This window comes from Elephantulus edwardii, unplaced genomic scaffold (assembly GCF_000299155.1).
Source record: "Elephantulus edwardii isolate Elephantulus edwardi_28Jun2011 unplaced genomic scaffold, EleEdw1.0 scaffold00055, whole genome shotgun sequence".
Classification (NCBI taxonomy): domain Eukaryota; kingdom Metazoa; phylum Chordata; class Mammalia; order Macroscelidea; family Macroscelididae; genus Elephantulus; species Elephantulus edwardii.
Window position 1 is genome coordinate 2,143,684 of NW_006399805.1, and position 25,685 is coordinate 2,169,368.

Here is a 25,685-nt window from a genome sequence, read left to right on the forward strand (position 1 = left end):
TCAGGATGGATGGTGAAGAGATTGAGATTGTTCACATCTTCAGTTTGCTTGGCTCCACGGTCAACACTCTTGGCACCAGCAGTCAGGAAATAAAAAAGCGTATTGCAATGGGAAAGTCTGGTCTTAGGGACCTCTCTAAAGTACTCAAGAACAATGGTGTCTCTCTGGAGATTAAGGTATGCCTGATACAGGCCATGGTCTTTGCAATTACTTGTTATGCATCAGAGAGTTGGACAATGACTAGGGAGGACAGAAGGAGAATTGATCCCTTTGAGCTGTAGTGCTGGAGAAGAGTATTGAATGTACCATTGACTGCCAAGAAAACAAAAAGATTCAGCCTGGAGAGGATTAAACCGGCTGCTCCTTGGAGGCAAGGATTCTGGGGCTTCGTCTGACATACTTTGGGCATATTGCAAGGAGGGACAGGTCCTTGGAGAGGGACATCATGCTTGGGAGGGTTGAGGGACGGCGCAAGATGGGAAGACCCTCTATGAGATGGATTGATTCAGTGACTGGGGTAATCGGGATGGGAGTGTCAGAGACAGTGTGATTGGCACAGGATAGAGCAGGGTTTAGGACTGTTGTACATAGGGTCGCTATGAGTCGCAAACTACTCAACGGCACATAACAGCAACAACAACAACATATTCCAAGCAGTGGATTAGCTGGAATTTCATATGGAATTTCCATGTTCAGCTTTTTGAGGAAGTGCCAAAATGCCTTTCAGAGTGTTTGTAGCATTTTACAATCCCACCAACAATGTATGAGAGTTCCTATCTCACCACATCCCCTGCAGAAAGCTGAAACAGGATCCACATCTCACACCATACACAAAAATCAACTCAAGGTGCATCATAGACCTGGGAGTAAAGCCTAAAACCATAACATTCATAAGAGACAAACTGTGATCAAGCTTAGAAGCCCTAGCCTATGCTATAAAGAGACTGCCAAAAATGCACAATCTGAAGAGGATAAAATTGATAAAGGGGACCTTCCAAAGATTGAATCCCTGTGTGCATCAAAACCTTTTCCCATCAGGGTGAAAAGAAAACCTACTGACTGGGAACAAAAATTTGGTAATACCTTCTCAGTCAAGAGTCTAATAATGAAAGTTTACAGAATACTCCTGGGCCTCCAATTGCAAAATGGGCAAAAGACATGGACGAATTTTCACAGAGGAAGATATTCGAATGGTCAACAGACACATGAAGAAATGTTCCAAATCCCTGGCAATAAGAGAGATGCAAATCAAAACCACAATGAGATACCATCTCACTCCAGTAACAGTGGCAAAGTTTAACAGATTATGGGTTCTTGCAGGCAGATAATCTGAAAGAGATTCATTGTGTAGTAAATTCATTGAGTGGTAAATAAGTGCTTGCATGCTCAATCAATGGCCTTAGTACCAAATATAATCACAAAAGCCACTGGGACACTGTCCATGGTGCTAAAGGAATCCCTGGTACTTTCCCCTCTCCTTAAGCTCTGCAGAGGAAGAAGACTGAATGAAATCTTCCATATTATTAAAAAATGCATGTGCTCTAGAAAAGGATGTATAGTGTGGGGCATATTTATTTTTTGAAATCATGGAAATCTTGATGAATAAAACACCACAAGCATGCTGTCTCTTTTGGAAAAACCTCTTATAGGATTAATGATTTTTGTATCTTAAGAAAACTTTGCTTATCCAAAATCTCAGAAATTTTATCCCATATTGTCCTTTAAATTTTGTGTGTAGATCTATGTTCATGTGATGGAGAGGTCATGGTTTTTTATTTCTCATGTGGATATTTAATTGGTCCAGAATGATGTGGAAAAAGACTGTCTTTTCCCTTGTGAAAAACAAACAAAAATCCACCCTCACCAATACTTGATATATGTTAATGAAGGTACTGTTCTGTTGATCAATACATCCATCCTTATACTAAGAACACGGAACTAATTACTGTAGTCTTACAGGAAGTCTTGGAATCAATCAGTGGAAGTCTTCCAAGTTTATTCTCCTTCAAACTTGCTTTGGCTGTTTTAGATCCTTGGCGTTTCAACCTGAATTTTAGAGTCAGCTTGTCAATATCTACAAAATCCTGCTGGGATTTTGATCGGGACTACATTGAATCAATTGATCATTTTGAGGGAGAGCAACATTGAGTGGTCCAAAGTGAATTAGGCTATCTTTCTTTATTTATATTTTATTCCAACATTGTCTTGTAACTCTTAAGTATGGTGACATCGACAATTTTTCTTATATCCATTCTTCATATTTTATTACTTTTTTGTTCTATCGTAAATGCGAGTTTTAAGAAATAGAATTTTTTTTCAATTACTTGCTGCTAATCTATAAGGATATGATATATTTTTAAAATTTTATCACCCTGCTAATTTTACTAATTTTCTCCATTACTTTGTGTTCTTCTAATCCATGGACATGGACAAGCAGTATACCTACAGCTCATAAGGCAGTATTTGATGTTGCCAATATATAGATTTTAGATATAATTTGTTAAGTTTATCTTTATTTCCTGTTTGAGAACATTACATTAAAAGATTTTGTTTGTATTATTTCATTGTTGTTGTTGTTGATTGCCTTCAAGTCAAGCATGACTCACAGAGACCCTATGAACAAAAGGCCTGAAGCTTTTCTATAACTGTCGACACTAATCAAAGTTCATATTATTTCATTGTCATTATCTAATTGTGCAATTGCTTAGCCAGAAGAGTTGGGTTTTGGGGTTGTGTGTGTGTGTGTGTGTTTAAATCTCCTCAAACAATTGCACTGAGCAGCCAACACCAGGAATCCCTCTGCCACGTATTCAGATGATGCGCCCTGTTAGAGAGAGGACGATGTTGATTTGTTTCTCTTCCTTTGTTATGATGTATGTGCGAGGCTCGCATCACTGGAGCAACTGCAGTCCCATCAATGAGAAGAATCATTTGCACCTGTGGCAAAGAGCAAACTCTTGTCATTCCTCATAATGGAAATGGCTTTTAAAGATGATAGGCTCTTACAAGTGACTTAATGGGTCTTGAAGTAGGTTATTGACCTGGCGTGGACCTGGCTGTGCTGCTGGGCTGGATTTGACTCTTGCCTCCTCAGGGCTGGCTGTGAACTGGGCACTGGGGCCAGGAGGTGGTCTCTGTAGCTCAGTGAGCTCCCCGTTTTCCCTGAGATTATATGCATGGTTGGTGGTGGGGCTAGGCTGGGAGGACATGTGGGAGTTGTTTTTGTAGCTTTTTTCTTAATTAGAAGGAAAGAGATGGAACCTCGGATGTAAGTCTGCAACCCATTCTTCATTCTCCCCAGTGCTCCGGGTAATGGTATTTAACGGAGAGACAAACCCATTCATCTTCCCCAAGTCCCAGCACAGGAAGCTGTGCAGACTGCTGTCAGAAGAGATATTAGGGGCTATAAAAAGCTATTCGATTCCCACCCCTCCTTGCTCTCAGTTTGTAACCCTTTTCCCAGGGAGCTAGGTACCACATTACCGACTCTCAATCACCTGAAGATTTTGGACTTTGTAGCCATTCTGTCGAGACTCAGAAGAGTTTTGCCATCTCATTCTTCTTTCTTTTATCCTCACTGTTTCTCCGCCAGGGGTGGCAACATCACGGAAGGATTTGTCTTTCTGAATTATTCTGCCAATTTTTTAAAGGATCTGTTAGATGTGCCCATGGCCTTAGTACAGCAAGCCCATCCTTAGGCCTGGCAGCAGCCGAGTGGTGCTCCTGACCACAATGCCAGGTGGTTCTGAGCTGAGACCGGGGAAGCAGGTGTCTTTCTTCTATGCCCATACCTTTCCTCCTCCAATTCTATCTTTTTTCATGGAAGGTTCAGAAAATGCAATTCGACGCCCAGTGCTGAGCTGACTACAGTCCAGGGATTGTGCTAAGGACTTAGGAACAAACAGAATCTAGTCCCTGTTTACAGGCAGCAAGTCTACTAGAGGAGATACAGATTAACATGCAGGTTACTGTCACTCAAAGTCAGCAACCGCACATCCGTAATGGAAGTATCAAAAAAACACTTTACAGGAATTGTAAATTCTGACAAGGAAGGGCTTGGCAGGCATGTTCACAAGCTACCAGGGTCTTGAAGACTAGGTGAGATTTCAGTAATTGTTGTTGATGCTGTTGTTAGGTGCCATCGAGTTGAGTATGATTCATAGTGGTGCTAGGAACAACAGAAAGCATCATGTGGTAAAGAGCCAGTGGTTGTGAGGAAAGTTGTTCAAGCTGCACTGAAAACATTGGCAAAAAAAGGGGGGGCCCTAGGAATTGATGGAATACTAGATGACTAGTGTTTCACTAACAGATGAAGGAAGCCCTGGATGTACTCACCAGTTTATTCCAGGACATTTGGAAGACAGTTACCTGGCCAGCGGACTGGAAGAGATTCAGATTCCCACTTATTGCCAAGAATGAATGTGGAAATTATAAAAAAAATATCATTACTATCACATGCAAGCAAAATACTGTGGAAGATCATTAATCACAGAGGAGATAAAGATAGAGAGTACAAGGTAGGAAATTTAAGAGAATATTACCAAAGTCTCTGAGGTGAGCTTGCATTTGGGGCCTGCAGCAAAACCAGAGAGGGGACCAGAATTGTGAGTTGGCCACTGTGGAGCACGTTGACTGCTACACGGATGAGCCTGTACTTACAATCTGGTAGGCAATGGATTTGTGAGCAGGAGAAGAGTATGGTCAAACCTAGTGTGGGACACTCCCCCTAACATGGAGGGTAGAGAGCTAAGGGATGGGCTAGAGACAAAGGAGGAGTCTGTCTCAGTGGCTCAGATGAGAGGTGACAGGAAATGAGGGTGGGAATTAGTCTTGAGGGACTGAACAGAAGACCGTTTTGAGAAAGGCTTTAAGTGTGCATCAAACGGGAGTCCATGCAGACAGAGGAGGAAATGGAGAAGATGAGGAGGAGGAAAGAAAGAGGGCAAGATTGGGAAGAAAGTTTGAGAACAGACCATTAGAGGGTCAAGAGCTAGCTTTTGGAAGATCATCCTTATTAGGCAAACAGTTAAAATCCTCTAGCCGATCCTTGGCAGGAAAATGTGTAGTGTCCACCCATGTGGTTTACAGCCTTTGAAAATCCACTGGAAGGTCAGCTGTGAGTTGATTCTGATGCGAGAACACATGACAACAGTGTCTTAACCGAGATCCTCAGAGAGCAAGCAACAGAAGCTGTGGCAAGGATTCCACATTCAAGTCCTCATGCAGTTTGTTTTGTAACATTCAGTGTAATACCAACAACGCAATCACTCCCTCCCTGTCATTCTTCTCCCCATCGTTCCACGGTCATATGCCTTCCTACCTCTTGAACCCTTTGGCCAAATACTGCTCGTTAACCTTATTTGATTAGTCAAGGTCTCCCCTTCCTTTTTCTTATTTGTTTATTCTTCTACATTACTTTCTTTTACAAAAGCCATAAAGTGCTAGTCTGTTAATTCCTCTTCTTCGTGATCCATAAGCTCTCTCACGTGAGTGATAACAAGTGTGAATGACTTTTCTACTGATTTGTTCCATCATATCCAAACCAAATGTTCATGTAACTCAGCAATTTGTGCATATCTTATGCATGTATTGTTCATGACTTCTTTCCAGGAAGATGCAATGTTCCAGATACACAACAGTAATAAATATGGTTTCTTATAACTCCAATATGTCATTGAGTCAGAGACTACCTGACTTTCAGTGACATAGGTACTATTTTCTCTTGGAAAACAGTATCATATTCTCTACTTAGAAGGTGAATTGTTGTGCCCAAGGGAATCTGTGTTTCATTTTAGTAGATACTTCCAGTTTTCCAGTGTTGTTGTACTATTTTATACTCCACCAACAATGAAAGAGTGTCCTAGCTCCACAACAAGATAAAGGTAAAGAACCCAATTGAAAATGGGCATAGAATATGAAAAGACACTTCACCAAAGAAGATATTCTGATGGCAAACAAGCACATGAAGAAATGTTCAAAATACCTAGCTCTAAGAGAGATGCAAATCCAAACTATGAGATATCATCTCATTCCTGTAAGAAAAGCAAAATTTAATAGAACAGCAAACAACAAATGCTGGTGAAGTTGCAGAGAAGCTAGAACCCTTATTCACTATTGGTGGGAGTGTAAAATGATGCAACCACTATGGAAGGCTGTATGGAGCTTTCTCAAAAAGTTGGAAATAGAAATACCATTTGGTCCAGCAACTCCATTACTGAGGACATACCCTAAAGAAACCAGAACTGCCACCCAAGCAGATATATGCACACCCATGTTTATTGCAGCTTTGTTCACAGTAGCAAAGAGTTGGAAACAAACCAAGTGCCCATTAACAAATGAATGGATAGAGAAGTTCTAGTATATTCACACAATGGAATACTATGCTGCGTTGAAAAACAACTCATGAAATGTTATACAAAATGAGTGACCCCGGAGGACATTATACTGAGTGAAATTTCTCAGTTACAAAAAGACAAATACTGTATAATGCCACTGTTATATAAAAGCACTGACATAGAGGTTGAGGGGGAGACTGGGAAAGAGGGGATAAACAATGTATACTGCATTGAAACAGATGAGGGAGAGAAGTGCTTGAAAGGGATATGTGATTAGGTATTATTTTCATGACAGGAGTCCAGGATGAAGGCTGCACAGTGGAGAGGACTTGAGGGGAGGGATTGTACAACAATGAAAGAATTTTACTTTTACTTTTCAAAGAGAACAGTGAATTGGGGGTGGGGGTGGGCAGGGAGAAAAGTACAACAATGAATGAATGGAAATCCAAAGTCTCTAAACTTTCAATAAAATAAAAAAAAAAAGAATGTTCTAGTTACTTCAATTCTGCACTAAATAGTTGATGTTTTCCGTTTTTATCTCATACAGTTTTCTTTTATAATTGCTATGTGATGATTTATACTAAGTACATTTTAATCTGTTTATGGCTGCTTGTATTTTTTTATGAAATACATGATCAAGTCTTTTGCTCACTTTTATCAGGTGTTTTCCTAGTTGTTTTTTAGGACTACTGGATGTAAGTTGTTAGCTAAAAATGTGTTTTGTAAATGTGTTCAGTCAGTCTGTAACTTTGCTTTTTTTCTTAATGACAAAAGAAATACACATAATGTCCTTACTTTTCACTCACATACTTGTTATAATTCTTATTTCTATATATCCATCTATTGTACTACTTCCTACCTTCAGGGCTTTGTTTTTGGCCAAATACTGCTTATACCTTATATGATTGGTCAATGTATCTCTTTCCTTTTCATTTGATGGAAAAAATTTAATTTTTAGTCATCAGTCATTTTTTTTAAAATTAGTGCTTTTCCTACCCAATTTAAGAAAGATTTACCTACCTTACATGCTACTCTTATTTTGACAATGAATAAAATAGTATTCAAAGAAGGAGGATAATTCAAGGTTACACAGCAAGTGATAGAGCCATACAAGACCCCAGTTCTCTTGGTTCCATGCTCTGTATGCTGAGAACTGTGTAGAACTGTTTGTTGCATTAGCATTGTCTGACAGGACAAGGAACAGCTCTTTTGCCATAACTGTGACTTCTTAACTTCACAATAAAAGCAGTCAACTTTAAGAACTGGAGTGCTACCTACAGAAAGCTGCAGCAGGACCCACGTCTCACACCATGCACAGAAATCAACTCAAGGTAGATCAGAGGACTGGAGGCAAAGCCCAGAACCATGAAGTTCATAAGAGACAAACTGGATTCCTGTCAGGACAATAATACCCAATCATATATGCCCCCTCAAACAGTTCTCTCCCTCATCTCTTTCAATGCAGTATACCTTATTTATCCCCACTTCCTCAGTCTTCCCTCAACCCTAATGTCAGTCCTGTTTTACAAAAGGGGCCCTATGCAATATTTGACCTTTTGTGACTGAGATAGTCCACTCAGCATAATGTCCTCCAGGGTCACCCATTTTGTATAATATTGCATGAGTTCCTTGTTTTTCAATGCAGCATAGTATTCTATTGTGTGACTATACTACAGCTTCTCTATCCATTCATTTGTTGATGGGTACTTGGGTTGTTTCCAGAATGAAGGCTGCACATTGGAGTGGACTTGGGGGGCAGGAGGGATTGTATAACAATGAAAGAATTTTTCTTTTACTTTCAAAGAGAAGAGCAAATTGGGGGTGAAGGGGTGGGCAGGGAGAATGGTGCAACAATAAATGAATGGAAACCCTAAGTCTCTGTAAACATTCATTAAAATTAATAAAAAAATTAAAAAGAGACAAATTTGGACAAAGCTTAGAAGGCCTAGTCTATGGTATACAGAGACTGACAAATACAGCCAAAAATGCACAATCTGGAGAGGATAAAATTGATTAATGGGACTTTCTTTTATATTAAATTCCTGTGCTGATCAAAACCTTTTCCCAACAGGGTGAAAAGAAAACCTACCAACTGGGGAAAAAAATTGACAATAATATCTCTGGTAAGAATCTCATAACAAAAGTTCACAGAATACTCCTGGGCCTCCAGAAGAAAAAGACTGATAACACAATTTTAAAAATAGGCAAAAGATCTGGAAAGACTTTTCTTTTCTTTTTTTACTATTATATTTTATTAATTTTAATGAACATTTACAGAGATTTTGGGTTTTCATTCATTCATTCATTCATTGTTGCACTATTTTCTCTACCCTCCTCCCCAGTTCGTTCTTCTTCCCCCCCTTGAAAGTCTGTTTTAATTGTCCAATTGCCACAGTGCTTGTCAAAGCCAGTTCTGATTAATCTCCTTTGTCAGTGTGTCCTTTGCCATTCCCTATCACTCCTTCCTGAGAGAGACTTCACCCTGTTTCATAAGGAAAAGGGGATGGTGCATTCTCTTAGCTACTTCCTGCTGAAAAGGGACACTGTAGGTTTCAGGGTGAAGATCTTCTCTCACTATTCTAAAGGGCCCCTTTGGCAACAGGAAACACGTAGACTATTGTGGAGATTGATTTTGGAATTTAGATGCACTGTTCTCAATTGTGCTTAGCCGTACATGTTCACATCCTTGAAGATGTATCATGGAAGTGTTGCAGCCTAGAAGACACAAATTTAATTAACAAGTTAAAAGTTCATGAGTCAAAAATTAAAAAGCAATAATATTCCAAGTAGAAGCTCTAATAGTGGCACAAATCAAGTTACAGAGGGAAGGTAGTTCTTACAACAAAAGGCCTATTGACTAGCACTTTGTCTATTATAGTATAAAGGTTAGGAACCACAAGATGTAGAGGCTCAACTATGCCATTTATTGTTCTTAAGTCCTGGACCAAATTCCATCTACCACTGGGTTGTTTTAGAACTCGGCTGTCTGCATGCAAGGCAGAGGTGAAGTAAGGAACTGCTTATGAGGTTTTCCATCAATTCCAACAACTAAGAAATAGTGAGAAGAATTGGGACCTCAGAAGGCTTTTAGGACCAAATAGTAGGCTCTTGTGTCCAGGAGAAAACGAATATACCTACCAGTAATGTTAATGCTCACCCACAGCTCAGAGGGTCAACAGACACTTGAAAAAAATGTTCAAAAATCACTGGCAATAAGAAAGATGCAAAGCAAAACCACAATGAGATGCAAAGCAAAACCACAATGAGATACCATCTCACTCAAGTAGCCATGGCAAAGTTTAGGGGTGCAGCACACAAATAATGTTGGAGAAGATGTGGACAGGTGGGCACTCTCATACACTGTTGATAATATTGTAAAGTGGTACAACCATTCTGGAAGACAGTTTGGCATTTCCTCAGTTGAACCTAGCTTTTCTTTCTTTTTTTTTTTAAATTTAGGTTGTTTATTTTCATTTCAATGAACATCTACAGAGATTTTGGGATTCCATTCATTCATTGTTGCACCCTTCTCCCTGCACAAACCCCTCCCCCCCCACTTGCTCCTCTCCTTGAAAAGCAAAAGAAAAACTCCCTCATTGGTACACAATCCCCCCCCCGCACCTCCCCAAACCCCACTCCCTAGCCCCAAATATAATCCACTCTACAACCCTCATTGCATACTCCTACGATAAAAATAATGCCCTAAAATATAATATTTTTAGACTATTCTCTCCCCCATAGAATTCAATGCCGTAAACATATTTCCACCACTAGGAATATACTGCAAGGAAATTAGATATGAGACACAAACAGAGATTTTTTGCACAACAATGTTCATAGCACTGGTATTCAAGAATTACTAGTGTTATTCACAAGAAGATGGGAACAGCCCAAATATCCAAACACAACAAAATGGGCATTTACACAATGGAATACCATGCAGTACTCAAAGCAACAATTTTGGAAAACACTACATAACTTGGGAGAGACTACAGAGCATTAAACTGAGTGAACTAATTCAGTCTCATAAGGACAAATACGGAATAAGATGGTTATTGTAAAAATAGGAGGATAATTTGTAAAACATGTACAAGAACTCAAGGAGCAAAGGAGTGGAAGCAGAGGGGTGAAGATCGGTGGGGGCAAAACCACAGGGTTGCACAGTTCGGTGGGGGGAGGGAGCAAGCAAAGGAAATGGGAAGGATCTGGGTGGCAAGGCAGGGTAAGGATGGCCAAGGTCCAACGGTGATTAATTTTATAAAACATAAAGTATGAGAATGAGTGTATGAAATACGGTATGATTGAGGAATAGTGTGAAACACAATGTATATAAATTTTGTAAGCAAATCAATAAAAAATATTGCTCTAAATGTATAAAAAAAATCTTGAAAGGAGTTCTGCTGTCTGATCCATTTCTTTTCCTCTAAGAATCTAGAACTTAGACACAATTTTGTGTACATAGGTGTTTTCCTTGTTAATGGCAGGGAAACCAGCCCTTCACCCCACATCTTAAGTGTTCAAGCAATAATGGGCTAATTTGGGACATCTGTAAAATTGACTACTATAGCTACATAATATTCAACTTCTGAAAACTGTTCAGTGACTTTTGAAAATTAGTACAATAGAACATCTTTTTCTAATTAAAAATCTATTTTACTGAGGTATTATTCACCAATTTTAAAGATACAATTTGATGATTCTAGACAAACGTGTACATTTGAGTAATCACCAGTCTTCACAATACAGAACATCTCCAAGGCCCTCCCAGCTGTCTTCTGTTCCTCACTCATCTCCTTTCCCACTCAGGACCCAGGGAATCACTAATCTGCTCTTTCTTGTTTTAGATGAGATTTCCTTCTAGAACTTCATATGAATGACTAAACAGACCTTATGGTTTCTGAGTTGCTTCTTTCTCTCCAAAGAATGAGTTTAAGATTCATCTATACTGTTGCCCCTACTAAGTCATTTCATTTTATTGCTACATAGTATTCCATTGAGTAAGCATGTCAAATTTGCTTATCCATTTGGGTTGTTGCTAGTTTGAGGTTAATATGAATCAAGCTGCTTTAAAGATCCAGGCACAGGTTTCCATATGGACGGATGTTTTCATTTCTCTCGGGTAAACACCTAGGAGGCAAATTATCATGTTGTCTGGTAGGTGTTTGTTTAACTTTTTGAAAAACTGCCAAATTGTTTTACAAAGTTGCTGCTCTATTTCATACTCCCACCTGAAAGATAAGGGATTTCTTGTTACACCACATCCTACCTAGTACTCAGTTTTCTTTTTTAAATAAGTGCTTAAAAAACCCTTAATAAATCTAAACTGGCTCTCATTCTGTGGTTTTTTGGTTGTTTTTTTTTTTTAAGCAGGTTTATTGATCTATGGTTAATGCACCAAAATTTTTTCTTGTTAAATGTGTACTGTCCAGTGATTTTAAAAATAATTATAGAGTTGTACAACCATCACCAAAACATAATTTTGTAACATTTTTATCTGCCCTGAAAGGAAAAGCTTTTAACCCATTAGCAGTCACATCTCTAACCCTTATTTTAACACGAATATTACATATTATTGTATTATAATAGTAAGTAGAAAAACTCAAACCTAAACAAAAATTATTCCACAAAGTAGACTTAGTAGAAAAAATAATGGAAGGAAACACATCAAACACAAACCGTAACTATCTCTATATTGTTATTACTTTTAATTGGCTTGCTTTCCAAGTTCATATATATTGTATTTCATACTATTCTTCATTCGCTCTTGGTGGTAGATTTGTAAGTAGTTTGATTTTCTTCTCTGAATTTTTTTTTCAGTTTCCCAATTCTCCACAGTGAGCGTGAGAACCTTTGTAATTTTCTTTCAGATCATTATTTGTATATAAGAACGGGGGGGGGGGAAACGCCTTCCCCCCCCAGACCCCATCAACTGAGGGGCAGCCTCATTCCAGCTCCCATCACTCAGTGTTTTCAGCCTGATTTCCTTTGGGAGGAGAGCTTATAAGATTGCCTTCATTCTTCTGGGTTTCTGCTGTGAGTCGGTGCACACTGGCAGCAGCAATGTTTACGTGCACTGCCTGGGGGAGTCCTGTAAACGACTCTGTGAGTTGGCCTGTCTATTGACAGTCTGTTGAATGTTCTGAAAACATGCTCTGGAAAGCAAATCCATATGGGAGTAGACTGAAAGGGCCTCCATTGTCTTGTGATATATCAATTCAGAGGGGCTGCTATTTGCTTAGGATCTTATTGTCTTAGTTCCTAAACTAGGTGTGTCTGTGCATGTGTGTACATGTGCATGCATGAATGACTACGTAACATACATTTTTATACTGTAAATTACTATTGTTTAGAGCACTAAGGATACAGTCCCACAGCCATCAGGTAATTCTAGCTCATAGTGACCCTACGTATAGGACAGAGTAGGGCTGACCTGCAGGATTTCCACAGCTGAAATCATTATGAAACCATTGGTGAGTTTGAACCACTGATCTCTTGGTTAGTAGTCAAACGATTTTATCACTAATTCACTAGGACCCCTTACAGCCTGTGGTTCAGGTTTAAGGGCCATTGTGCAATGTGATTTGTTGTTGTTTTGCAATGGACTTGAACCTGACTTGTGACAAACCCATGTGTACAGGACAGAACTGCTCCAGAGTTTTCAAGGCTGTGTGACCTTTCAGACTTCTCTTGTGAGGTACGTCTGGGTGGGTTTGAACTTCCAACTTTGTGTCTAGTAAATTCACAAGCTGACCATTTTAGGGAAGGGGCTAGTCTAACAGTTTTTGAATAATGAGGGTAGGTGTGTCAGAGTCAGTGAGACTGGCTCAGGACAGAGCAGGCTTCAGAGCTGTCGTACATAGGGTCATTGTGAGTCACAGGTCACTCGGCAGCGCATAACAACATCATCGAAAGCAACCACCACCACCACTTATTAAAAATCTAAATGATTCATTGTTGTTATGTGCTATCTAGTCGGCCATAATTCGTGATGACCCTGTGAACAGCAGATCTAAATAAACCTTGGCCTGTCCTGCACCATCCTCACAATCTCTGATATGCTTGAGTCCATTGCCACAGTCACAGTGTCAGTCCATTTGGCTGAGGGTCATCCTCTTTTCTTCTGACCTTCTACCTTTCCCAGCATGATGTCTTTTTCTAAAGACAGATCCCTTCTGATAACATTCCCAAAGCATGTGAGAAGTTTCACCAGTTTTGCCCCTAGAAGCAACCAGGTTGCACTTCCTCCAAGACAGATTAGTTTGTTCTTTTGGAAGTCCATGGTATATATTCAGTACTCTTCCTCATCACCACAATTCAAAGGTATTGATTCTTCTTCAGTCATCCCTATTCATTGTTCAATTTTCAGATGCATAGAAAACAATTGAAAAGACTGTGTTGATGGTAGATTCAAGTAAAATAAAATCACTGACAGCTTCAATCTTTTCTCCATCTATTGGTCCAGTGGTGAGAACTTTTGTTTTCTTGATGTTGAAATGTAATCCATATAGAAGGCTGTAGTCTAATTCCCACTCCTTTATATACATTTGCTTTACTGCTTGATTCAGAGAGAGAACTATAAACCCCATCTCAGTACAGACCTATGGGAATGAATTGTATCACCAGACTTTCCCTTCTAATCTGTTTTAGTCTGGAAGCTCTGCTGAAACCAGTGCAGCAGCATAGGAACATGCAAGCTTCCACTGAAAGACATACGGCAGCTGTACTTGAGATGCAGTGGTCAGGGTTTGGACCTGGATCTCCTTCATGGAAAGTAGAGACTTCTAAGACTCAATCACCGATACCTTTGGAAGCATAGTTAGAGTCCTGAGATCTGGGCAGCTTTCCAATGGGCAATTCTCTTCTTCAAGGGCATTTTAAGAGTCTATGAGTCAAGACTTTAGGAAGTTCTTTATCTCTAATCAATTCCACAACTTCACTAGGGAGTTCTCTGGTTTAGGAGTAAATCCCAGTGGGACAGAGCATTCTTGAGACCACACCTTTTGTTCCTTGCTGCTTCTGTCTCCGGTCCAGAGGTTTCCCTGACCTTCTGGAGCTACCAAGAAGATGTTTGTGGAACTCCCGTTTCCTGTAGGACACCCAGTCTCTCCTTGGCCCCAGCTTCTATGTAGCTCATGTGCCTACCTGCTTTCCCAACTGCACCCTCACTTCCTCTTCTATATGTTCCCCTCTCCTTCAGCTGGAGGTCTTTGTGCTCCATTCTGGTGACAGCATATGTCACAGGGAGGACTTAAAACACTTACTGCAGAGGATCAAGGAATGCAGTCTTCAGTGCAGATTGCATCTCAATGTCAAGAAAACAAAGATTGTTACCAGTGGACCTATAGACAACATCATGATGGATAGAGAAAAGATTGCAACTGTCAACAACTTCACCTTACTTGGATCCACAGTTAACACCCTTGGTACCAGTAGTCAGCAAATCAGGAGACGTATTGCATTAGAAAAATAGGCAGTTAGGGATCTTTCCAAATTACTGAGGAGTAATGATGTCGATTTGAGGACTCCTTTCAGATGCATCTGATTCAGGCCATGGTCTTTTCGATCACTTGCTATGCATCTGAGAGTTGGACAATGAATAAGGATGACAGAAGAATTGATGTCTTTGAGCTGTGGGGTTGGAGAAGAGTGCTGGACATCCCATGGATGGTCAAGAGAACAAACAGTATGTCTTGGAGAGGATGCAGCCTAAGTCCTCTTTACAGAGTGTGTGTTGCTAGGAAGGGAGATTCCTTGGGAACGGACATAATGCTCGGAAAGATAGAAGGTCGGCAAAGGAGAGGAAGATCCTTGACCAGGTGGATCGACATGGTGACTGCCGCAATGGGCTCTCCTGTGTCAAAGATGATAAGGATGGCACAGGAAAGGACAGGACTCGGATCTGTTGCCCATAGGGTTGCTGTGAGTTGTACTTGACTTAATGGCACCTAACAGCATAACAGTCACAGGGTCCTTCATACAGACATGCGTGAGGAGCTGATACAACGCAGGAGGGACTTGCCCTTGGGTCCCTCATAAAGCGGAATTCTTCTGGCTGCTGCGTCTTCTCTACTGCACATCCTCCCAATCAGAACTGAGGTGGATCAAGGGGCGTCACTGATGGACACTGAGCTGAGACAAGCCAGGGTCTTGCCAAGCCAGCAGCTGGGGGCTTGCTTCTCAGTCTGACGGCTGGCAATTTATGGCTCAGTGAGCTTTTTGGGGAAATGATGGGAAAGAGAGGGAAGAAAATTGAGGAAAGGGGCGGCTATTATGTTTGATTTTCAAGATTACCTGTTGAGGTAGGACTTCAGCTCCCTTATGGGCTGGAAAAACAATTCCTTCCCGAAAGCTTTAGAATAAGGAAGAAAGACCCTTTCGTTAGCTATGCCTTGTATTTCTCTCACGTCTGCCTCCAGAGAGGCTGCAAGTGCGTCAGGGATGTTATCTTTATCAAACCTGATGAGTAGGTGTGAGCACCTCCTCGTGAATCTGGTCCTCTGATCCCTGCCAATCACCTTGCCCACGGACCTCTGCCTGATTTCTGAGATGAGGTTTAGCCTGTGTGGATCTGGGATTGCCCTCTCTGAAGGAGCCACTGGACTAGGTGCTGAACACCCATGTCCACCCACCCCCTGTGGTGGGGCTTGTCCACCAGCGTCCCATGTGCAGTTTTAATCAAGGCCTTTTCTGCAAAGAGCGGGACTGCACTCCAGTTCATGCTGCACTCCAGTTCGTGCTGTTTGCTGATGGTTGCTGGCCAGTTGCCTCCGACTCCTAGAGAGGCCTTGTGTGTAACAAGGAAGTACTGGCCGGTCCCACGACGTCTTCAGAACCACCAGGGTGTGTGAGTGCCCAGCTATGGCTCTGTGTCGGTTCATCTCATTGAAGGGTCTTCACTTTTTTGAGGACCTTCTTTCTACTTTGCCGACATGATGTCTTTGCCTAGGTTGGTTGGTCTTTTTTACTGACATTTCCAAAAGTCTCACCAACCCTGCTTCCAAGGAGCATGCTGGTTGCAGCTATCCTCACCCTGGCTTGTCGTTTTTTTTGGCAATCCATATTATGTTTGATAGTCTTTACCAAGACCACAAATCAAGTCTTCTGATTTCTGTATATGAAGCAATTGACTAGCTCACGGTTATGTCAGGCCAACCTTGCCATCAAAGTGGCATCTTTTATTTTAGGATGACAAATTTAAGGACAAATGAACTTCATTCAAGGACATTTTTATTACCGTACTGAAGTAAAGCCCAGAAGCATAGCTGAGTCTCATGGCGGTTAGGTCTGGATCCTGTAAAGGCATCATTCTCTCGTCTTTTCTCGTGGGACCAGCGTTTCTCTTGTCTGCTTTTCTCTGTGTGCATTTCCTTCTGCTGTTCCTCTCTAGAGAGCTCTCTGTATTATTTCTTCTCTGGACACATGGCCCCAGATGACAACCATGACACTTGAGTTTCCAATTTCAGGAAGATCCATCGGTCCTATCCTAGGATACCAGGAGACTGCCCAGCTAAGGTCTATGTCTACCTGGACCCAGTCATCTGTGATGGAGGGAGGGGGTTGGTAGGAGGAAGGGTTGTGTTTTGGGTCTCTGCTCCCTTTACTTGGAATGACCGTAGCCTTGACTTCAGGCCATCCGCAGTCCTTGTGCATCTTTTTTTCTCAGACGCTATCATTCCCACTCTACTCCACATCTGCTCTGTGCAACCATCACATACCTCCTCCACTCCCGACATTGTTTTAGAACTATTTCCTTATGTGTGTGCTTGGCTGTCTCCTCTATCAGAGTTTGAGCGCCTTGAGGGCAAAGCTTTTTGTCTTGTGCTGTTTTTACAACTTGAATCCTAGCAGACTGAACACTAAATGCTGGCTGAGTGAATGAATGCATGAAAAACAATATATCCTTCAGCAAAATTTTGCACCTTTTGCCTTTATGCTGTTTTGTTTCTAGCAGAAGAAATGTTCTTTGTTTTTAATAAGCACTTGGGACTGAATACAGAGACTTGGGAATGAAACGTGCTTGCAGTTTGCGGTCCTTTCATGCTGGAAGGACAAAGGGTGCTCACGCAGGTTTCAGCCACAAGTGTGCAGTCTCCCAGTGCATGGGTTCGGGGGCTCTTGCCCTCTTCTTAGGGCTACTGATGTGCAGGTATCGGAGAGCCAACCTTAGTGCCCCATGCAAGCTTTTATTTCATTTCGTGATAAGGCAGATGGATCCATGACTGCATTAGTTATGGCAGCATTGATTTACGATCATGTGCCTTGTGTAGGATTTATGTCCCTTGGAATCATTTTGCATTTGAATTTATAGCAGTAACTCTAAATATGGCAAAATCACTTTATAACAGTAGAGGTGTTGGAGTGGGCAAACAGAATCACATGTTTTCCAGGCATCCCATCCTGCCCCTAGTTCTCTCCACCCACTCCCATCTAGTTCCCGGCTGGTTCTAGCCTATCTCTGTGTGCAGAGCATGGTCACTTTCACCCCGTTGTGCACTGTGTGAGTCTCATTGCATCAGGCTCTCACAGAATTGGTGTGAAGTGGGGGAAGAGTGGGAGGCGGGCTGGGTGAGCCTGCTACGCCTCTGTGGATGTCATACCTTCAGATGTTTCCAAATGCCTCATTATCCCAAGCTCAGGAGCAGGGTGAGTCTCTTCTAAGCTTTCCAATCTCCCATGATGCTCCTTAGCAACACGCAAATATTGTCGCTCGAGTGTGGCAGCTGTGGAAGCCACATCGAGGTGTTTGGACATAAACACCTTCTAATCCACTATTAAGTCCTCCAACTTGTGTTTTCATAACATAAACCATAATGAACTCTTCACATACAGATGTCAGTTTAATGTGCTGTCTCCCCACGAAGGGCCTCATAATTTAGCATTAATTAATGATGACTTCTTGCAAATTATGTTTCTGACTTCGGGGTGCTCCTGGGTGGCACACACATCTTTCCCACGAAGCCATACACTATTACTTAGCATTCACCTAGCACTTCACACGTTTGAACACCGGGTAATTGAGTTAGCTGTGTTGTCACTCTTGCTGACGATCCTGGCATGCAGGTTAGTGGGGGTGTTCCTCATTACAGGGAAATGTGACACACTGCATTTTAAACTTGCCAAATTCTTGGAGTGCAGGGTTCATATTTTCTGTAGCTCAGACCTGGGGGCTTGGGCTCATCGAGATTTCAGTGGAGATAGCTATTCAGGAAATATCGATTTGAGGTCAGCTTCACCAGGCATTGTAAATAGAGAAGGAAGAGAAGCTAAAATCCAGGAGTTGGTTTGTGATCAGATCTTTAGATATAAGAGGAGATGGGAGAAGGTGGCAACCAACAAGAACCAGAATTTATGGAATAAAGAAAATTCACAAAGGAAAACTATAGGCTACTAATCCAGACAGTACTACTAATAAAAGTCCTGTCCTTGGGTGATAGAATTGGATTACTTGTTCAAGCACTAACTGAAAGGTTGACTGTTCAAACTCTACCAGAGAAACCTGAGAAGACAGGCCTAACAATCTACTGCCAAACAAACAAACAAAAATATCAATCATTGAAAACCCCATGAAGCATGTAAGCCTTCTACTTCGACACACAGAGGTCTCCATGAATCGGAATCTATACAAAAGCATGAGTGAAATCTTAAGAGAGATCCCAGAGCTTTTTAACTTGTGTTTTTGTTGTTAGGTGCTGTCAAGTCAACCCTAACTCATTGCAGTCTCATTCTTGCTCGATCTTGCACCATCCTAAAAATCTACATTGTATTTAAATCTATTTTTGCAGTCATTCTGGCAATCCATCTTAGCAAGAGTCTGGCCCCTACGGATTGACTGTTCATGATAATACGCCCAAAGTATGAGAGACAACAATCTTATCATCTGTAAGAAACAGAAAACCCTGGTTGTACTTCCTCTGAGACATATTTCTTTGTTCTTTTGGCAGTCTGTAATATATTCAATACTCTTCACAGACACCAAAGTTCAAAGCTATCAATTTTTCTTCCCTCCTTGTTTATTTTCACAGGCATAAGGACCCATAAAATATACCATGTTTTGGATCAGGCCCACCCTAGTCTTTAAACAGACATCCTTGCTCTTTCACACATTAAAAAGGGATGCAGGAAGTTGTCTTGACAGTTATTGTTGTCATTGAGTCAACTATAGCTCGTATGAACAATAGATTGGAACTTTAGCCTTTTCTGCACTTGTCTTCTCAGTCTCTAGAATGCTTGAGCTTGTTGTTACAGTCACTGTCAATCCAGCTTGTTGAGGGTCTTCTTTGTCTTTGACCCTCCACATGTCTTTTTTCCAAGGACTGGCCCCTCTAGATAACATGCCCACACTATGTGCGGTGGAGTTTCACCATCCTTGTCTCTAAGGAGCAACCTGGCTGCACTTTTCCCAAGACAGATTTGTTATTTTGCCATTCCATGAAATATTCAGATTTCTTCTCCAACATCACTATTCAAAGGCGTTGATTCTTCATCTGTCATCTTTATTTATTGTCCTACTTTGAGATGCATAGGAAGCAATTGAAAATACGATGGATTAGGCATGCCTTAGGTTTTTAACTGACACCTTTGCTATTTAGTACTTTGGAGAGGCCCTTGACAGCAAATTTTCTCAACTCAACATGCCTTTCCATTTCCTTGGCTGCTTCTGCCTTCAGTGTTGACTGTGGATCCACGTAAAATGAAATAGTTGACAACTTCAGACTTTTATCTGTCTGAAGTAGTGTTGCCTGTTGGTCCAGTCGTAAGTATCTTTATTGTCTCAATGTTGAGAAGTAATCCATATTGAAGGCTTTACTTTAGTCTTTTATCTTTTGCAGTAAGTGCTTTAAATTCTCTTAACTTTCAACAGTCAAGGTTGTGTCATCTGCATAAACCAAGTTGTTGATTAGTCTTTCTACAATCTTGATGACACATTTTTCTTCATATAATCCAGTCTCTCAAATTATTTGCTTAGCATACATATTATTACTGTCGTGGAAAGATACTTATTTTATTTTTCAAAGGAAACACATTTTAGCTTTTAGATAACTGAAATCAATCGGAAAAGGAAATTTGCTCGATGCTTTAAAGACCGACAACAAAGGCTACAGCATCTATTCAAACTCAGGATTGCCTCCTGTGTGTCAGAGTAGAACAGATCTCCATGAAGATTTCGTTGAATATCTTTTGGAAGTAGATCATGAGGTTATTATTTCAAGGTTGCTTCATACAGTGGATGATAAAAAATAGTCATATCTGAGCCCATATAGAGTTGTTGTTGTTATGTGCCGTCGAGTCGCCTGCGACTCATAGCGACCCTATGTACAACAGCCCTAAAGTCCGCTCTGTCCTGCGCCAATCGCACTGTCTCTGATACTCCCATCCCAATTATCCCAGTCACTGAATCAATCCACCTCATAGAGGGCCTTCCTCTCCTGCGCCGTCCCTCTACCCTCCCAAGCATGATGTCCCTCTCCAAGGACCGGTCTCTCCTCACTACATGTCCGAAGTAAGTTAGACGGAGCCTCAGAATCCTTGCCTCCAAGGAGCCACCCGGTATAGAGTAGGTGATGGAAAATCCTATGGAATTTTCTCCAGTTTTAAGAGTTGTGGAAGTTCATGAATGAGGGGATGGTCAACAGCCAAGTCTCCTAGAAGAAGGAGAAGAGAGATTGGAAAGAGGTCTTAGTCATGTGATTTAAGATCTCTTCTCATCTCCTTCATCATTGCTGTTACCTGCATACCGACACTGCCCTTTGTGCTGGATACATTATATAGTCTGAAATAGTAAACACATCCATTTGAAACAATATTTTGATTTCTAATAAATGATAAGGAGAGGGGAAATGAGATTCCCCTCTGGCCAGAAAAGGGCAATCTTTACTTTCCTTGGGAGAAAGATAAGCACAGTTGATGTGTGGAGATGATGTCAAAATGAAATTATTTTTTTTTTCCAGAAACTTACATAAAAAACACAACTTGACTTTCTTGGAAGAAATACTATTACCATCTTTTCTTTGTTGCTGGGTTATGACTTACCACAGGATGTTAATTAATACCTGTTCTTGATTTTATTGGTTCATTTCTGTGGAAGTCTTGTCTTGTTTGCCAACCCCATTTTAACATAAAAACATTGGATCCCACAATAGACAACTAAGAATTCATCTCAAGTTCATAAACAACGGGAGCTCATATTGGAAAATTTTATTCATTATTCCTCAACTCTTGTAACCAAACATTTTGATGGGGCCCAAGCAAACTCGTGAAGCACATTCAAATCAGATTAGCAATTTGCACCTTCATAGAGGGCTTAGCAGAGCAGCTTTGTTCTGATTCCTTAAAAAAAAAATCAATTTGTATTTGTCAAGAAGTGTAACCTTATTTGTATCTATGTCTGTGTCCCTGTGCTGAAAATAATGATAAACCAACACGTGTCTCTGACAGGGTTCTCAAGACATAACTTCCCTGAAGAGAGGAGGATGTGCCCTTGGAATGGCCTTGACTTCCTCTGCCCACCATGTGGTGCAGCTTCCAAATGCAGGAGGAGCATGTTGGAGTCAGACTGAAAATGAAATTCTGACTCTCCACTTTCTCGATTTGTTACCCTGGGCAAGTTACAGAGTCTTGCTGGCCCTTTGTTTCTTCAACTACCAAATGGATATCATAATACCTACCATGTAGAGTTGTGGTAAAGGTGAAATTAAACGAGATGTACTTAAGGGATTTGACACATGTCTAGTTAAAATGTCTAGTTAAAATAAAGTAAGAGCAACAGAGACAGAAAAACAGCAGGAAAGATGGGACAGGAAGTTTTTGCAGACCTTAAACACGGAAGGAGACTTACCTTTTTATAGCTTGTTTAACACTGAGTGGAACTTATTGGTGTATTTCCCGTGATATCCTGACTGAAGTAGATTAGATATGCTGTTACATATTATTGTTTGTTGGCTACATGACCTTGTGTATAACAGAATAACACATCACCTGGTCCTGAGCTATCTTAATTTTTATAATCTTTATTTTATAACAAGTCCATTTTTTGTGATCTCTGTGTATTTAGAGCGCCTTCCACCTGAGGAGGCTCGTCTGCCAGCACTTATAACAGACAAAATTCTATTGTGATCCATCAGGATTTTCATTGACTAAATTTCAGAAGTTGTCCATGTACATAGGGTTTTCGGAGGCCTGCTATTTCAGAAGTGGATGGCCAACCCTTCTTCCTAGTCTGTCTTAATCTGAATGTTCAGATTTAGAGAAATATCAGACAGACTACCGTTTCACAAAAAAGTGAAAGATATATACCTTATTGTGGAGTTAACCATTCGTATCAGTGTTGTCCCTGCCCTTGGCACACGTGTCTTTACTCACTTATTTCCCTGCTTCCCCATCCGCCTGGATACCCACCCACTTCTACCCACTCCCTTCAACATCCATCTCCCATTGTCCCGCCCCTGATCTGATATATCTGAAGCTTCTTCGACTTCTGTGATTCCAAATATGTCGGCCTCTGACAGTTTCTTATGCTGTGACCAGTGTCTCTTAAGTTCAGTGGCAATGCTTTCCGAGCAAAGGTGATGTGTCCTGTAGAACTGAAGATATGGGCGGATGGTTTCAAGGTCCCTTGGCACCCCTCTTCCCTGCCTGTCTAGATTGCTTTCTTCCTCCCTCTATGCGGCCTTAGAACGGATCTCACTTGGCTTTGGGGGACTCCATGTTTACCTGATGAGAAACCTATACTTGGACCAAAAGGCAGTCGTCAGAACAGAGCAGAGAAACACTGCATGGTTCAAAACTGGGGAGGGCGTGCACCAGGGATGTGTCCTGTTTCCATACTTTTTCAACCTGTATGCAGAACAGATCATCCGGGAGGCTGGGCTCTATGAGGAGAAGTGCGGCATCAGGATTGGTGGAAGATCTATCAACAATCTGCGTTAAGCAGATGACACAACCCTGCTTGCTGAAACTGAGGAGGACCTTAAGTGTTTGCTGCAGAGGGTGAAGGACTGCAGCCTCCAATATGGATTGAGGCTCAATGTCAAGAAGACAAAGATTCTCACCACTGGGCCAACTGGCAGCATTAGGATGGATGGTGAAGAGATTGTGATTATTCACAGCTTTAGTTTGCTTGGCTCCACAGTCAATACTCTTGACACCAGTAGCCAGGAAATCAAAAGACGTATTGAGATGGGAAAGTCTGCTGTTAGGGACCTCTCCAAAGTACTGAAGAGCAATGGTGTCTCTCTGGAGACTAGGGTGCATCTGATACAGGCCATGGTCTTTGCAATCACTTGTTTTGCATTAGAGAGCTGGACAATGACTAAGAAGGATAGCAGGAGAATTGAAGCCTTTGAGCTTTGGTGCTGGAGAAGAGCATTGAGAATACCATGGACTGCTAGGAAAACAAATAGATTTATCCTGGAAAGGGTCAAACTGGGCGGTTTCTTGGAGGCAAGGATTCTGAGGCTCCATCTAACATACTTTGGACTTGTTGTAAGGAGAGACCGGTCCTTGGAGAGGGACACCATGCTTGGTAGGGTGGAGGGACAGCGCAGGAGGGGAAGGCCCTCTATGAGGTGGATTGATTCAGTGACTGGGGTAATCAGGATGGGTGTGTCGGAGATGACGTGATTAACACAGGACAGAGTGGAGTTTAGGGCTTTTGTACATAGGGTTGCTTATGAGTCGCAAGCGACTCGACAGCACATAGCAACAACAACAAATTTCAGAAGATTACCTGGTATTTCTTTTTTAGCATTTTTCAATTTGGAAGCTCTGTGATAACCTATCAGCAGAGGTGACCCTGATAGCTTTCAATGTTACAGCCACATGTCCACCACCGTAAGTGGTGGACAGACTATTGTTACTGTTAGGTGCCATAGAATCAGTGATGACTTGTAGTGACCCTGTGAGTAAGACATCATCCTGATGTCGTAGAGCCCATTGCTTCAGTCATTATGCCAATCCATCTTGTTAAGAATCTTCTCTTTCACTGACTCTCCACCTTTCTGAGCATCATAACTTTTTCCAAGGACCAGCTCTTCCTAACAACATTCTCAAATTATGTGAGACAAACTTTTATCACCCTTGCCTCTAAGAAGCACTGTGGTTGCCCTTTCTCCAAGGTATATTTGGTTGTTTTTCTGGCAGTCTACAAGATATTCAGTACACATATCCAACACCACAGCTTAAAGGCACCAATTCTTCTTCCATCCTTATTAATTGTCTAACTTTCAGATGTATAGCAAGAAATTGAAAATGTCATGGTTTGGATCAGGTGTACCTTAGTCCTTAAACTGATGCCATTGCTCCTAAGTCCTTTAAAGAGTTCCCTGACAGCAGATTTTCCCCAGTTCAATGTGTTTTGATTTCTTTTTTAAATTTTTTAAAAATTAAATTTAATGAACTTTTACAGAGATTTCGGATTTCCATACATTCATTGTTGTATTTTTCTCCCTTCCACCCCTCCCCTCGGTTCACTCTTATGTTTGAAAAGTAAAAGAAACATTATTTCATTGGTATAGAATCCCCCCCTGCTCCCACCCTGAGTTCACTCCACTATGCAACCTTCATTCTAGACTCTTGTCATAACCATAATACTCAATCATATATCGCTTTCAAAGAGTTCTCTCTGTCATCTGCTTCAATGCAGTTTGCATAATTTATCTCAGTCTCACTCCAACCCTAATGTAAGTCCCATTCTACAATAGTGGCAACATGCAGCACCTGTCTTTTTTATTTCACTCAGCATAATGTCCTCCAAGGTCACCCATTTTGAATAATATCACATGTGTTCCTTGTTTTTTCAGTGCAGCATAGTATTCCATTGTGTGAATATACCACAGCTTCTCTATCCATTTGTTTGTTGATGGGCACTTAGGTTGTTTCCAACTCTGCTATTGTGAACAAAGCTGCAATAAACATGAGTGTGCATGTATCTGCCTGGGTGGCAGTTATGGTCTCTTTGGGGTATATTCCCAGTAGTGGAGTTGCTGGGTCAAATGGTATTTAAAACTTTTTGAGAGAGCGCCATACAGCCTTCCATACCGGTTGCACTATTTTCTGGAGCAAGTGTCTTAAGTCCATCTTACTTTCAACAAGCAAGATTTTGCCATCTGCATAATACAGGCTATTGTTGAGCTTTCAATGCTACATTTTTCTTCCTAAGTCTAGTTTCTCTAATCATTTGTTCAGCATACAGATTAAACAGGTATGGAGAAAGGATACAGCCCTGACGCACACTTTCTTGATTTTAAACCACACAGTGTTCCTCTGTTCTGTTTAGACACCTGGTCCTAGGTATATGTTTTGCATGAGCACAATTAAATGTTCTGAGATTCCTGTTCCTCTCAATTTTAGACA